This window comes from Carassius gibelio, chromosome B22 (assembly GCF_023724105.1).
Source record: "Carassius gibelio isolate Cgi1373 ecotype wild population from Czech Republic chromosome B22, carGib1.2-hapl.c, whole genome shotgun sequence".
NCBI classification, from domain to species: domain Eukaryota; kingdom Metazoa; phylum Chordata; class Actinopteri; order Cypriniformes; family Cyprinidae; genus Carassius; species Carassius gibelio.
This window is the reverse complement of record NC_068417.1, coordinates 40,016,976-40,033,255: the sequence shown is the minus strand read 5'-3', so window position 1 is coordinate 40,033,255 and position 16,280 is coordinate 40,016,976. Positions and strand designations below refer to the sequence as shown.

The following is a 16,280-nucleotide window of genomic DNA, read 5'->3' as shown; positions in this document are numbered from 1 at the left end:
AGATGCATGAAAGAGACAACATAATCTCTGTTTTGCAGTTTCTTTATCTCACAGTTCACTCCTTTAATTAACAATCCCTCAGTCAGTTCATCACAGGTTTCTTCTTTTTCCATTGTCAGTTCATATTCCTTTCCTTGTCTTGTCCTCAGTGCTAAGATTTTACCATATCCACATTTCTCCATCACCGCTTTAATAATATCCACAGCTCTCACCTCACTTACATTCTCCACATTCACAATCACAGTTGCCTCCTTTAAGTATTTCCTTTCACCACATGTATATCTTGCATCCTGATTTTTACCGTGTCCTGCTCGTTGTCGTTACTCCAGTCCAGTGTCGTTTGCCATGCGTCTCTCTCCAGCCAGTCCAGTGTTGTTTGCCATGCGTCTCTCTCCAGCCAGTCCGGTGTCGTTTGCCATGCGTCTCTCTCCAGCCAGTCCAGTGTCGTTTGCCAATAACCCATCCATTGTACAAAAACACCAAAAAAAACAATTAACCACCCTCCAGCCAGCAAGATGCTGCTGTTAGGTGGTTTAAAACTGGAAAACCACACAAAAAAATAACTAAAAGTCCAAAAACAACTCACAAAACAAACACTAACAGAAAAATCAAAATGGAGGAGAGCCTTCCTCACCAAACTGCAGCCAACACTTCCTGTAGCTCTCTAGCGCCCTCAGGTTGGTATGGCCGTAAGCGAAGACTGCTGCAAAGAGAGGGCTATTTAAAGACCAGCCAATCTAATCGCCAGTACATTATATAAGTAGGAAAGAAAACCCAAAAGCTTAAAGCACCTGGTATTCCTAGGCAGTCTATCATCAAAGTACTAACCAGACCTAAACCTGCTAAGATTCAGAGATCGGGCATTGACTCTATTATTTGGCAAAATTATTATTTACTAAGTGAAAAATGTCCAAAAAGCTTACAGCACCTGGTATTCCCAGGCGGTCTCCCATCCAAGTACTAACCAGACCTAAACCTGCTAAGATTCAGAGATCGGGCATTGACTCTATTTTTTGGCAAAATTATTATATACTAAGTGAAAAATGTCCAAAAAGCTTACAGCACCTGGTATTCCCAGGCGGTCTCCCATCCAAGTACTAACCAGGCCCAAACCTGCTTAGCTTCCGAGATCAGACGAGATCGGGCATAGCCAGGTTGGTATTGCAGTAAGCGAAGACTGCTGCAAAGAGAGGGCTATTTAAAGAGCAGCCAATCTAATCGCCAGTACATTATATAAGTAGGAAAGAAAACCCAAAAGATTAAAGCACCTGGTATTCCTAGGCAGTCTCTCATCAAAGTACTAACCAGACCTAAACCTGCTAAGATTCAGAGATCAGACGAGATCGGGCATTTTTTTTTATTTTTTTTATTAAAAATATTTCTGTACAAAAAGAAAAAATACATAAAATGTTTCACATTTAAATAATTATTTTTATAGAAACCTCTCTTTCACAAAATAAATGCAAACATCTCAATTAAGGTTACAGTAAAGTTTCTAAGCAAACATAATCCTTTTCACCTGAAAAAAAAAAAAACTACAAATTTATTTCCAGCCCATTCTGTGTTTTCAAAACATAAGGATTGTTATTTAGAATTAGTTTATCAAATACATAAATTGTACCTTCTTCTTTAAAATAACTTTCTAGTGTTCGTATATAATCTTCCAGTTTTTTCTTAAAATAAATCCATAATCCTAGTTTTTTGTTTTTGTCTCTTGCTATATTTCTCCTACACCATATTGCATATCTAGCTACAATTAAAAACAAATGTATAACATTTTATTATCAGATTTCTCATTCATTCCAAATAAAAATATAAAATTCCAACTCTCTTCATCTTCTATTACATCCATTTTTTCTCCTAACAAACTCTTAATCACATTTTTCATTTTGTCTCTGAAAAAAATCAGTTCTTTACATGATAAAAACATGTGCACAATTCCTTCATTTTTTTTCACAACAGACTTTACACAATGCATTCCCAGTCATTCCACATTTATACAACTTCTCTTCAGAAAAAATTATATTATGCCTCATATAAAAATCCAGGTTCTCCATTTTAACATCAATATGCCATTTTCTCAAATTTCTCCACAGAACTTCTTCCTCAAGGTTTATAAAAACATTTTTCCAAAATGCATTCCCAGCTGGTTCCTTAAAAACACTATTTCTAAACAAAACATAAAAAGTCCTAAGATGACTCACATGAAAAGGCTCCTTTTCTCCTTTTGCTTTTAAGAAAACCTTCATTTTATCATCTTCACTGTCTTGTCCTTGTTTTTCTATGTTTACTAACCATTCCTTTGGAATTGCCTCCTTTATTTGATCATATTGCTTTTTTAAAACATTCTTATTAACATGATTTTCAGTATTTTTCACTTCATCATAAATTGCTTGCAAAGGTAAAAAAACTTCCCTCACTTCATACAAAACATCCCTTATTGTTTTAAATCCAGCAATAATCCAATGTTTAAAAAATAATTATTTTCCTCTATATACAACATTCTCATTCAGAAACAATGGCTGTGTTAAAAACTCCAATCTCCTAATAGGTTTAATACATACATTTGGTAAAAATTCTGCCCATGCTTCTAAAACTTCTTTATAAAACTCCGGGATTCCTGTTATCATTGTAGGTTTTAATTTCATCCACAAAATATCAGGTGCTATTTTCATATGTCCGCATTTATTTAAAAACATTCTCATAAGTATTTTCCATTCAGCTTTATTCTCTTCATTTAAAAAAGTTTTCACAGTTTTAACTCTAAAGCTCTTTTTTTAAATTCTGGATCTTGCAGCCCTAACCCATCTTCTTATATGGCCCCTATTAGTGTATTATAAGAAATCCTAGATGGCTTAGAGCCCCAGAGAAAATTTAAAACATATTTTTTTAATCTTTTACTAATTCCCATAGGCATGGGTATCACACCCAAAACATACCACATGTTTGCCATCATTAATGCATTTATAACCAAAACCTTCCCTCTTAAAGTTAATTCCCTTCGTTTCCAATAATTTAACACTCTTTCCCTTTCAGTCGGTCACTCTCGACGCCACGTCGGATTACCGACGAATATGGGTTATCGCTTCGATAGACCAATCTACTTTGAGTGTAAAGCAATTATTGCATCCAGCTGCCGCTGATGACTGCGTGAGTATAAGAGGGCAGCAGGTGCAATGCATACCAGCTTTTCGCTTCAAAGCCGAGCGACAGTATCGTTCTGCTTACCTTGAACTGTGTCTACGGTGAACTGCGAGTTCAGCACGCTGTGGGAAGCTTCCTGTGTTGGCGGGCGCTACAGCGGCGGTCGTTCCAGTATCGAGTGGGTTGCACACTTCAGGCTGCACTATCCCCTGTCGTGTGGCAAGCGGCCATCTCCCCTGTGCGCCTCAGCACTGAAGAGCATTTCCTAAAAGAGCAAATTCTCTCTAAAAGAGCTTCACGGGTGCGTCTTTGTAAAGACGACGGATCGTCCTTTTAAGGATGCCGTTTCACCCGTGCGTTTCTGGGTGCGGTCGTTACCTGGCACCGGGTGATGGTCACGATCGCTGCCTCACGTGTCTGGGCGTCAAGCACGCTGAGGCTCAGAGGCTCCTGGGGCATATGGCGGCCGCGGCGGCACTTACACCGCTCGGCCTATTACTTATGAGACCGCTCCAGCACTGGCTTTATGGCCGAGTCCCGAGGTGGGCGTGGAAGTGTGGCAGTCACCGGGTCCAAGTTACACCGGCCTGTCGCCAAACCCTCACCCCGTGGTCAGATATTGCGTTTCTCCAGGCATTCTGTGGTTTACACGGATGCCTCCACCACCGGTTGGGGGGCCACGTACAACGGGCATGCAGTCTCAGGGGTTTGGATGGGCCCGCAGCTGCAGTGGCACATCAATTGCCTAGAGTTGCTAGCAGTACACCTTGCCCTGAACCGTCTCAAAGGTCTCTTACGAGGCAAGCATGTGCTGGTCCGAACGGACAACACTGCGACCGTTGCGTACATCAACCGACAAGGTGTTCTTCGCTCCCATCGCATGTCGCAACTCGCTCGCCACCTCCTCCTTTGGAGTCAGAAGGTTCTGAGGTCACTTCGTGCCGTTCACATTCCAGGCCTGCTCAATCGTACAGCCGACGAGCTGTCTCGAGCAATGCTCCCGGGAGAATGGCGACTCCATCCCCTGACGGTCCAGCTGATTTGGAGATGGTTTGGAGCCACTCAGGTAGACCTGTTTGCTTCCCCAGAGACCTCTCACTGCCAGTTATTCTACTCCCTGACCGAGGGTACTCTCGGCTCGGACGCACTGGCACACAGCTGGCCGCGGGACCTACGCAAGTATGCGTTTCCCCCAGTGAGCCTTCTTGCACAGACACTGTGCAAAGTCTGGGAGGACGAGGAGCAAGTCTTGCTAGTAGCGCCATATTGGCCTACTCGGACCTGGTTCCCCGAACTAGTGCTCCTCTCGACAGCCCCTCCTTGGCCGGTTCCTCTGAGGAGGGATTTACTGACTCAGAGACGGGGCACCATTTGGCACCCGCGTCCAGACCTTTGGAAACTCCATGTTTGGTCCCTGGACGGGACGCGGAGGTTCTAGGTGACCTGCCCCAAGAGGTAGTGAACACCATCACTTCGGCAAGAGCACCGTCTACGAGACACGCCAAAGCCTTGAAGTGGAACCTGTTCGTTGAGTGGTGTTCTTCTCACCGAGAAGACCCCCGAAGATGCCCGATTGCGGTCGTGCTATCCTTTCTGCAGCAAGGGTTGGAGCGAAGGCTGTCTCCCTCCACCCTCAAAGTCCAGGTTGCCGCTATTGCTGCGTACCATGACCCTGTGAATGGGAAGTCTTTGGGTAAGCATGACCTCATCATCAGGTTCCTTAGAGGGGCCAGGAGGTTAAATCCATCCCGGCCCCCCTGTATACCCTCTTGGGACCTGTCTCTAGTGCTTAAATCACTACAGCAGGGCCCATTCGAGCCTTTGCATTCAGTTGAGCTAAAGTTTCTTTCATTGAAAACTCTGCTCCTGCTTGCACTGGCCTCCATCAAGAGGGTAGGGGACCTGCATGCATTTTCGGTCGACGATTCGTGCCTAGAGTTCGGGCCGGCTGACTCCCAGGTAATCCTGAGGCCCCGGCCTGGCTACGTGCCCAAGGTTCCCACTACATCCTTCAAAGACCAAGTGGTGAACCTGCAAGCGCTGCCCCTGGAGGAGGCAGACCCAGCCCTGGCTTTGCTTTGTCCTGTTTGAGCATTAAGATGCTACGTAGACCGAAAGCAAAGCTTCATGGCCTCAGACCAGCTCTTTGTCTGTTACGGAGGCCGGCAGAAGGGGAATGCTGTCTCTAAGCAGAGGATGGCCCACTGGATTGTGGATGCCGTAACCCTGGCTTATCAGGCTCAGGATGTGCCCTGCCCGTTCAGGTTGCGAGCTCACTCAACAAGAAGTGTTGCATCCTCCTGGGCGCTGGCTCGTGGCGCCTCGCTGACAGATATTTGTAGAGCTGCGGGCTGGGCGACCCCTAACACGTTTGCTAGGTTCTATAGCCTTCGTGTAGAGCCGGTATCCTCCTGTGTTCTCACCTCAAATGGGTAGTGGCACTGAGAGGCCCCGGTTAGTGTTGGCTTGCTAAAACTGCTCCAGAGATCCTCCATCACCCTAGGCAGCTGGATGCGGCGGAACGTCCGGCACCAGACCTTCATGATGAATCCGTGAGAAACCATGGAAGGCTGGGTTCCATGTTGAGACCTAAGCGGTACTCGTATGTGTATAGTCCACGGTATAGTCTTAGAGCCCGTGTTTCCCCAGCAGACTTCTGCCTTCCCAAGAGGGTTTTAATCACCTCAAATTTCTCCGTATACTCCTAAACGGATGCTATATGTGTATTTGCCTCCGAGACCTCCTTCGGGAAGGATGGGGCTTCCGCAGCGTCCCGGCTCCAAGCGGACCGGGTATGTTTTCCCAGTGTTATCCAATCTCACCCAGTGAGGTAGTGCTTTGACAATGGTGAGTGGAGCTACTTTTTCTGAGCCCCGGCCTACACCTAATAGGCGCGCAGACGGCTCGCACAGGGCACTGGAAGGGGCAGCACCCATGGCGCTTTGATAGGGATCCCATATTCGTCGGTCATCCGACGTGGCGTCGAGAGTGACCGACTGAAAGGGAACGTCTCGGTTACGTATGGTAACCCTCGTTTCCTGAAGGAGGGAACGGAGACGCCATGTCCCGTCGCCATGGTTGCTGTACCGCCGCTGAGCTGCCGGGTTCCCGGCTCGGCTCCTCAGCGAAAAACTGGTATGCATTGCACCTGCTGCCCTCTTATACTCACGCAGTGATCAGCGGCAGCTGGATGCAATAATTGCATGCCACTGTGCATTGGCTCGTTTAGTTTACACTCAAAGTAGATTGGTCTATCGAAGCGATATCCCATATTCGTCGGTCATCCGACGTGGCGTCTCCGTTCCCTCCTTCAGGGAACGAGGGTTACCATACGTAACCGAGACGTTCCATTTCACCCACCACTTCATCCCACATCAAATCTCTCACCATTTTCTCATTTTTCCCAATCCTCACACCCAAAATTTTCAAGCTCTCTTCTTCTTTAAATGGATACATTTTTTGAATTTTTTCAACTTTTCCTATACTCATAATAACCGTTTTTTGTTGATTTATCTTAGCTCCAGAACCTCTACAGTATTTTTCTATTATGTCCATTGCTTTAACTACACTAGCCACATCTTGCACTATTATAGTCGTATCATCTGCATATTGATATACTTTCTGCAACTCTCTATTTTCTTCTGTGTCTATTCCTCTAATTTCTTTATCTTCCGTTATTGCCAACCCTAATGCCTCTGCCACTAAACTGTACAGCAAAGCTGATAATGGACAACCTTGTCTAATAGATCTAGTTAAATAAAAGGTCTCTGTTAAAAAAACATTGCACTTTACTTGACTTGTAGAATCTTTATATAAAATCTTCAACCACTTAATAAAATTTTCACCAAAACCAAACTGTTGTAATATTCTAAACAAATACTCATGTTCAACACGGTCAAAGGCCTTTTCTAAATCAAGACATATTACATATCCACTTTTTTTTCAGAGATCATGTAACTTACAACATCTCTTATACTACTAATAGTATCTGTAATATCTCTTCCTGGTATTGCATATGCCTGGTTTGTTTGTATTATATTTGGTAAAATTTTCTTCAATCTGTTAGCTAAAATATTTGATAATATTTTAAAATCTGTATTTAACATAGTTATTGGTCTATAATTTTTAAGATCTGCAATGTCCCCTTTTCTTTTATAAATTAATTTTACTAATCCTATCCCCATAAAATAACTGGTTTCTTCCTTTTTAAAAATTTCGTCATACACATCTTTTAATATTGGTGTCATTACATTTCTAAAAACCTTATAAAATTCACTTGGAAGACCATCTTTTCCTGGACTTTTACCATTATTTAGCTGCATGATTGCTTCATCTATTTCTTCTTTTCCAATTCCCCTTTCACATAATTTTTTATCTCCATTATCTATCTTTATTTTGATTTTCCCTACCAGAAATTCAATGTCTTCTCTACCCACTCCTTCCCTTTTAAACAAATTTTCATAATAATCTTTTATTTCTTTTAAAATTTCTTCTTTTTCTTTTACCTTTCCTCCTCCTTTTCCTATTAATTATTTAATCATTCCTGCTCTCTGTCTGTTTTTTTTCCATATTAAAAAAGAACCTTGTACATTTTTCACCTTCCACTAAGTATTTTGCTTTACTTCTTATCATTCCTCCTTTATATTTTTTGTCTTCTATGTCCTTTATTTTTTCTTCCAACATTACAGTTTTCTGTAAATTGACAAACCTCCTTACTTAGCTCATCTCTTAATTCTATTCTTATTTCTTTTTCTTTTCTTTTTTTAATTTTCTGTATTATTTTAGTATATTCTCTTGCACATTTTCCAATGTCATATTTTAAATTATCCCACCAAATTCTCTTTTCATCCTTATACATCTGATTTCCTTTTCCCTTCTTTATTAATACCTCTATTTGTTCCTTAAAATTGTCATCTTTTAAAATCTCAGTGTTTAACATCCATATTCCCGGCCCTCTTTTAAAATTATTCATATCAACTTGTATACATACAACTTTATGATCACTTAACATTGTTTCCTTGTAATATATAGTATCTATTATCTTCAACATTTCCCTTTTACTTATCAAGAAATCTATTCTACTTCTGCATATAAAATTCTTCAACGCCTGTTGCCTTGAAAATTCTCGTATCCCTTCGTTTCTTTCTCTCCAAACGTCCACAAAGTTATTTTCTTCCATTAGACTTTTTAATTCCTTCCTTCCACTATCAGATTTAAAAACCATCCCATCTGCAATATCCATCTTGCTAAACGTAGTGTTAAAATCCCCCATAAAAAAATTTGATCTACTACACAAAAGTTTCAACTTTTCAAATTTCCCTTTTTCTAGTAACCCTCTTACATTAAGTGTTGCAATTTTCAAAAACATAATACATAGCAAAGTACATATTATTCTGAACATTCATCAACTTTTCCCAGCTGCATTAATACCTCAAAACTATTTTCACCATAGTCTCTTTTTTTTAAATACTTTCTCTTTCAGTTCTTTTTTTTAAATTATATGTCTCTTTTGTACATTCTCTAAATTTGGTTTTACCTTTAGTTGTCTTCTTCTTGTTATTGTAACCTTTTCCCAGTCATTTTTGTTGTCTTCTTTTCTTCCTAGCGTTGCTTTCTCTATCATTTGCATTTCCTGCCTTTCCTTTTCCTCCTCTCTTGTTTGTTTCAAGATTTCCGTTTGTATTCCATGTCCTTCTTCCTCTTGCTCTTTTTCCATTTCTGTTAGTCCTTCCTTTAAAACTTCACATGCTTCTTCATCCGTTACGGTTACCTCATACTCATTATTTAATCTTGGTCTTACCGCTAACACTTTACTCAGTCCAACTTTTTCAATCACCGCTTTTATCACATCCTCCACCCTTCGATCTCTTACTTCTGTAGTATTAACAATTACTGTGGCCTCCTTTGAGTAATGCTTTTGTTGTTCATTATCTTCCATCTCATTCCTTTGTCTTCTCACCTCACTTGTCTCTGTCAATTTCCTTTGCTTTATTCTTTCTCCAGTATCTTTTTGAAGTTCTTTACTGTTGCTTTTTTCCTCAGCCATGTCTTTGCCATTGCCATGTTGTTCCTCCATAATCAAAACTTTAAGAGCTTTAAACCTCCTTTGGCTCTAAGCAGTAAATTCTGCTCAGGGCCCTTAAAAAATAATAAAACAAACCAAGAAAAAAATAAATATTTAACTAAATACAATATAATATAAGACAAACCAAAAACAAACACATGGGAGAGCCTTTCTCTCCCTACTGCCACCTCTTACTTCCTGGAATGTACCAACAATCACAGGTGCTCAGGGTGGTATGGCCGTAAGCGAAGACTGCTGCAAAGAGAGGGCTATTTAAAGAGCAGCCAATCTAATCGCCAGTACATTATATAAGTAGGAAAGAAAACCCAAAAGATTAAAGCACCTGGTATTCCTAGGCAGTCTCTCATCAAAGTACTAACCAGACCTAAACCTGCTAAGATTCAGAGATCGGGCATTGACTCTTTTTTTTTTTTTTTTTTTTTTTTTTTTTAATGAAAGATTATTATATAATTCGTGAAATTTTCCAAAAAGATTAAAGCACCTGGTATTCCCAGGCAGTCTCCCATCCAAGTACTAACCAGGCCCAAACCTGCTAATATTCAGAGATCGGGCATTGACTCTATTTTTTGGCAAAATTATTATATACTAAGTTAAAAATGTCCAAAAAGCTTACAGCACCTGGTATTCCCAGGCGGTCTCCCATCCAAGTACTAACGAGGCCAAACCTGCTTAGCTTCTGAGATCAGACGAAATCGGGCATAGCCAGGTTGGTATGGCCGTAAGCGAAGACTGCTGCAAAGAGAGGACTATTTAAAGACCAGCCAATCTAATCACCAGTACATTATATAAGTAGGAAAGAAAACCCAAAAGCTTAAAGCACCTGGTATTCCTAGGCAGTCTCTCATCAAAGTACTAACCAGACCTAAACCTGCTAAGATTCAGAGATCGGGCATTGACTCTTTTTTTTTTTTTTAATGAAAGATTTTTATATAATTCGTGAAATTTTCCAAAAGATTAAAGCACCTGGTATTCCCAGGCAGTCTCCCATCCATGTACTAACCAGGCCCAAACCTGCTAATATTCAGAGATCGGGCATTGACTCTATTATTTGGCAAAAATATTATATACTAAGTGAAAAATTTCCAAAAAGCTTACAGCACCTGGTATTCCCAGGCGGTCTCCCATCCAAGTACTAACCAGACCTAAACCTGCTAAGATTCAGAGATCGGGCATTGACTCTTTTTTTTTTTATGCAAGATTATTATATAATTTGTGAAATTTTCCAAAAAGATTAAAGCACCTGGTATTCCCAGGCAGTCTCTCATCCATGTACTAACCAGGCCCAAACCTGCTAATATTCAGAGATCGGGCATTGACTCTTATTTTTTATTTTATTTTTTTAAATGAAAGATTATTATATAATTTGTGAAATTTTCCAAAAGATTAAAGCACCTGGTATTCCCAGGCAGTCTCCCATCCATGTACTAACCAGGCCCAAACCTGCTAATATTAAGAGATCGGGCATTGACTCTATTTTTGGGCAAAATTATTATATACTAAATGAAAAATGTCCAAAAGGCTTACAGCACCTGGTATTCCCAGGCGGTCTCCCATCCAAGTACTAACCAGGCCCAAACCTGCTTAGCTTCCGAGATCAGACGAGATCGGGCATAGCCAGGTTGGTATGGCCGTAAGCGAAGACTGCTGCAAAGAGAGGCCTATTTAAAGACCAGCCAATTTAATCGCCAGTACATTATATAAGTAGGAAAGAAAACCCAAAAGCTTAAAGCACCTGGTATTCCTAGGCAGTCTCTCATCAAAGTACTAACCAGACCTAAACCTGCTAAGATTCAGAGATCGGGCATTGACTCTATTATTTGGCAAAATTATTATATACTAAGGGAAAAATGTCCAAAAAGCTTACAGCACCTGGTATTCCCAGGCGGTCTCCCATCCAAGTACTAACCAGACCTAAACCTGCTAAGATTCAGAGATCGGGCATTGACTCTTTTTTTTTTTTTATGAAAGATTATTATATAATTCGTGCAATTTTCCAAAAAGATTAAAGCACCTGGTATTTCCAGGCAGTCTCCCATCCATGTACTAACCAGGCCCAAACCTGCTAATATTCAGAGATCCTGCTTAGCTTCCGAGATCAGACGAGATCGGGCATAGCTTTTTTTTATTTATTTTTTTAATTAAAACAATTCCATCATACAAAATTCTCCTTACAGTTTTCACATTGAAACATTATATTTTCTTTAAAATAAAAATATATAATATATTACGCCTCTCCTGAAAACAGAAATTTACATTCCAAATAAAACCAATTGTTAAAAGTCCTCTTTCTTAGGCATTTTTTAAATGTGTACAGCACATCAGTGGGAAACATCTTATGAAACGCATCCAGTTATTTCTCCATTTCAAAATATGTAAACAAGGTTTGCCCATAATTTTCCAACAGTCCTTTAAACACCATCCATACATCTGCTACATAATTTCTATTTTTTGCCACGTTCCTCCTTTTCCATATTGCATTTTTTACTAAAACCATCAACAGATTAATCACTTTTTTGTTTGTAATATTTTCATTCAAACCAAACATTAAGATTGTATTCCAGTTGAAAATATCTTCATTCCCTCTTAAATCTTTCACTAGTTCTTTTGTTTTGTCAAAAAATTATTTCAGTTTTTCACAATATAGAAACAGGAGCAAGATCCCCTAATCCTCTTTAAAACAGACCTTACATACAGCATCTGGTTCCATTCGTATTTTGCACAATCTCTTTCCAGTAAAAATTACATTGTGTCTAATAAAATAGTCCAAAACTTCCAGGTCAGTATCTAAAAAAGCCCATCTTGTATTTTTCCATACATCCTTCTCTTGAATTCCATCGAAATGTCTTAACCAAAAATCATTGGCTTTTGGCTTTTTAAAAACAGACAAATTAAAATAATGATAAAACATTTTCACATTATATGATTTCAAACACACCTCTTTATCATTCAATTTTAAAAACACTTCCATTTTATTCTCCCTGCTCCCACCATCTTGAATCATTTCCAACCAATCCTCTGGAATTTTACTTTTAACCTCTTCATATTGTTTTCTTAACATATCCACATTGTACTCTTCTTTTGCTTCTTCCATTGCATCTGTAATTACTTGTATGGCAACCCATTCTCACTCCAAAGGCGTCAAAAACCGAAGCATGGTCAAGCGCCCCTAGCGTCACTTTTATGATGCCAAATGTGCCTCTCGGCGTCGAATATCGAAGCACTACGACCTTCATTGCTTTCAGTGGGAAACTTTTGGCGTCAGAATTCGACACGACGAGGACATGAGATGTTTATCGCTATGAAATCACGTTCAAGAAGTCTCATTCAGCACACATCGCGATACTTGCTATCAGTTCCACAGTTTGGGTGAGTAGTCGTATATACGCTCTTTTAATGCCTTTTATAAATGTATTCTGTCTTATTTATTAATCAGATTAGTGCCATATGTTTAATGGCTGTATCATATCGGTCATCCGCGGCTGTCTTTGAGTTTCATTGCGTTTAAATAAATGAACACAGCTGCTAATTAGTGTGATTAAACTATATCTGCCACGTGACGTGCCATAGACCTTCAATCCGTTTTATATTATTATTAATTTCAGGATCAATGATGTAAGTTGTATTTGTAGTAAAATCATGGTAATCACGACTCTTACAATAGTAATAAATGAAATGTGAAGTTAAAACACAGTAAACAGGACATTAGTAACTGTAACTGTAGTTTTACTATGGTATATTAATAATCAATACAACAATACAATAATCACCAAACCAGCTGTTTGTATCACTGTAATGTTAGTGTTTTTATGTGCTTTTATATGACAGATATCACAGTAATCATATGTTCTGTACCATGCTTTTAATACCTTTTAATGTAAATCCAAAAAAAAAAAAAAAAAAAAAATCAAATTAAAAATAAATAATAAAACATGCATTTTTCCATTTTGCAGTTCATTCATATCAGTTTATATTTAAATATATATTTATATATATTTATTATATCTAAATATTTTGCTCACAGATCATTATTGACATTCTGTATATAATTAAATTTTATTTTCTCTCCCCTTTTTTTATTTTTTTGTATATTTTTAGCTGAAAAGACGTAAAGGAAGCCCAGTGGTGTTTCTGGAGAGCTATTCCTTCAGAAATGGAGAAGACAGAAAGCTGCGGAGGCAGATTTTTGCAGCAGTAAGTCTGTGATAGTTTGTCCCTTTTATCAAACATTCCTGCTGTTATAGATTGTACAGCATTTGTTGTTTCTTAAACTGTTGCACTGTCCAAATACCCACACTTGCCATCTTTGCACTTGACCACTTGATTACTTATTTGACGTCTTTCCTGTATTTGGCCTAGTGTTCAAGTGAGCATGATGACCACAAGTGTGTGTCGAACTTTTCATGACCTGATGACTGTGTTTCCCAATCCTGGTCCTGGAGAACCCCAGCACTGCATGGTTTTGGTGTCTCTCTTATCTGACAAACACACTTTTGAGGTCTTGGAGTCTTCACTGATGAGCTGATGAGTTGAATCAGGTGTGTTTGATCAGGGAGACATCTCAAATGTGCAGTGTTGGCCTTCTCCAGGACCAGGATTGGGAGCCACTGCCTTATGGGACACAGGTTTAGTGTGTGTTAAGGACGCTGTGCTTTGGCATTATTAAGACCGGGCAAAGTCTCGTTCACACACTCTCACGTACACACACTCTCAAGTGGCCAAGACTGCAAGTGTGGGTATCTGGACAGGGTCAAAGTCTTAAAAATGATCCCTAAACACAGTCGCACATCGCAGTCTTAATAATCCAGTTTAACACTTGTATGATATTGTACAAGCCCCAGGACGGTCTCATCTGACACTATCAAAAGAATTCATATGACTATAGCTTGCTATTAATTACTTGCTTTCTTGCTTTACTTGCTTAATTATACAGCATCTTTACAGAGGTGTAATGTACAAGTTGCACGTAATTAATAATATTTCCTTCCTTCTGTCTTACAGGATTTTTTTTAGATAATGCTGTTCTTCTTTTTCAGGTCTGAAATATCAAGCTCAACAGCTCACTCAAGAGCCAACCCTCACAAACCTTCCTAAAAACTAAAAGAGCTATTACTGAGTCTCAGCGAATCTTGCCATGATCAGCTCTTCCCAGGTACATTTGTTTAGAATATTTTTTAATCAACATTTACTCATCAAATGCTCTGACCTTAATCTTATTTTAAATTAACTTAATTATGTTTAATGAGCAATGTTAATTGCACAAGGAGTAAGTAGAGATTATCTTGTTTCACAGAAGAGAAGGAAGACCAAGGAAATGATTTGCTCAGGATGAGAAATGAAGATGGCCATCTTGTGCTCAAACAAACAGAAGTCCTCTGGTATGTGTGTGTTGAAGCAATGCTGTGTTATACAACATTTTATGATGATCTCTCACAGAACTGGTCATGTCAGCCTTAAAGCAGCTTGAAGAATGGTAAGTGTACAGTACTACAAGGGCCATAGTTGCTCACCCTGCTAAAATCACACAGAACATAAGCTGAACTCTCTGTCCATTAAACAACTTCATCTGGATTGCTTGTTTCACTTTGACCAGGTCTGGGATGTTAGGACTGAGAGATCCTCTGGCTGAGAGAAGCTACACCACATCAGTGCTGGATATCAACCACAAACTGTTTCCAGACACGAGAGAAGAAGATCATGATGGGGAGATGAAACCAGTTTAGATGTGATGATGGGAATCATTATTTTCTGAAACCGTATCACATGTCTTATATGTATCACATGATCTGTATCACAGTTGACTGGATGGGACTGTGTGACTTTTAAGGACATTTCATCACTCATCTGTGTGAACTGATTTATATATGAGGTTAATGTATTTTTGATGATAATTATTTTCATTGAATCTTATTTGTCTTGATGCTACTTTATCAACTTTATAGTCTATGCTTCAATAAAATGAAAATGCTGAATATTGTGTTCTGAAGATTCTTGGTAAATACATAATTTTACTAGGTAGGCTCATATGTGTTTATTTTAGACTTGGAAAAATGACATATTAATTATTGGGATTATTTTTTATTTAAGACAAACATTTTTGATCGAATTAATAACATCTGGGACATCAGTACACCAGAAAGTAATTTTTTTTATATTTTAGTAACAAATATGCAATTTTTTTGTGAAATAAAGGGAGTTACGAGATTAATTATTCTGCATTACAAGATGGTGCCATGGGCTTTATTGTAACAAACACTTGAGGGATAACTGAGAATGTAGCAGGAATGATCAACGTGGATCTAGTAATGCATTAAAACCAAGAGCACACACATTACTGATGTCCAGTACCTGAGGAGCAAGATACAGTGAGGGTGAGGAGGACATTTTTACACTGATTTTTGCTAATTAGTTATATATATATATATATATATATATATATATATATATATATATATATATATATATATATATATAAATTAATATTCTTAGCACTGCATGAATTTGTCCTTGTGTAATAGTGAAGTATCACAATGTGTATACACTGTCCTTGATTACTGCTTTACAGTGGGGAATAGATAAAGGCAAGTTGTTGCAGGTTCATCCATCATATTTCTTGCCATTTACTTAAAAAATCTAAGAAATAATCTATTATTTTCATTATTAAATCATTTCTTTCTAATTTTTCCATGTTTCATCAGATGGCCTCACAATGTCCTGTCAAAAGGTATAATAGCAATGATGTAAGAATTAGAAAACAGAGGACTGTGAAAACTGTCAGATATAAATGTGACTCAGCTCAGTTTGTTGTCCATGATGAGGAGAATACATATATGTAGGTTTTACTGCCCTTCTACCCCCAGGGGCCCAGTAGCACCCCCCGGAAGAGCCCAAAACTGTACATTTCAAATGGCTGTAAATCAGAGTCCAATTAACATATCAAAGAGGACATGGGCAGGATTATTACTTATGCTATGCTGATAAAATAATGTTGAGCTCAGTTTTCAGAAATAAATGGAAAGCTGGCATAAAGGCATTTTAAATATTGCTCACTGTA

At 39.0% G+C, this 16,280-nt stretch overlaps 2 non-coding genes and 1 pseudogene across 2 annotated transcripts; all 3 read right to left on the bottom strand.

The window, feature by feature from the left end:
* Positions 1-1,053: 1,053 nt before the first annotated feature.
* On the bottom strand, positions 1,054-1,172 carry LOC128000476 (5S ribosomal RNA). The gene has a single exon (XR_008173258.1). It is a non-coding gene; the product is annotated as a 5S ribosomal RNA (ribosomal RNA).
* An 8,663-nt stretch (positions 1,173-9,835) lies between these two features.
* LOC128006658 (uncharacterized) lies at positions 9,836-9,953 on the bottom strand (annotated as a pseudogene).
* Positions 9,954-10,746: 793 nt separating this feature from the next.
* Positions 10,747-10,865, bottom strand: LOC128008731 (5S ribosomal RNA). The gene has a single exon (XR_008180460.1). It is a non-coding gene; the product is annotated as a 5S ribosomal RNA (ribosomal RNA).
* Positions 10,866-16,280: the final 5,415 nt, after the last annotated feature.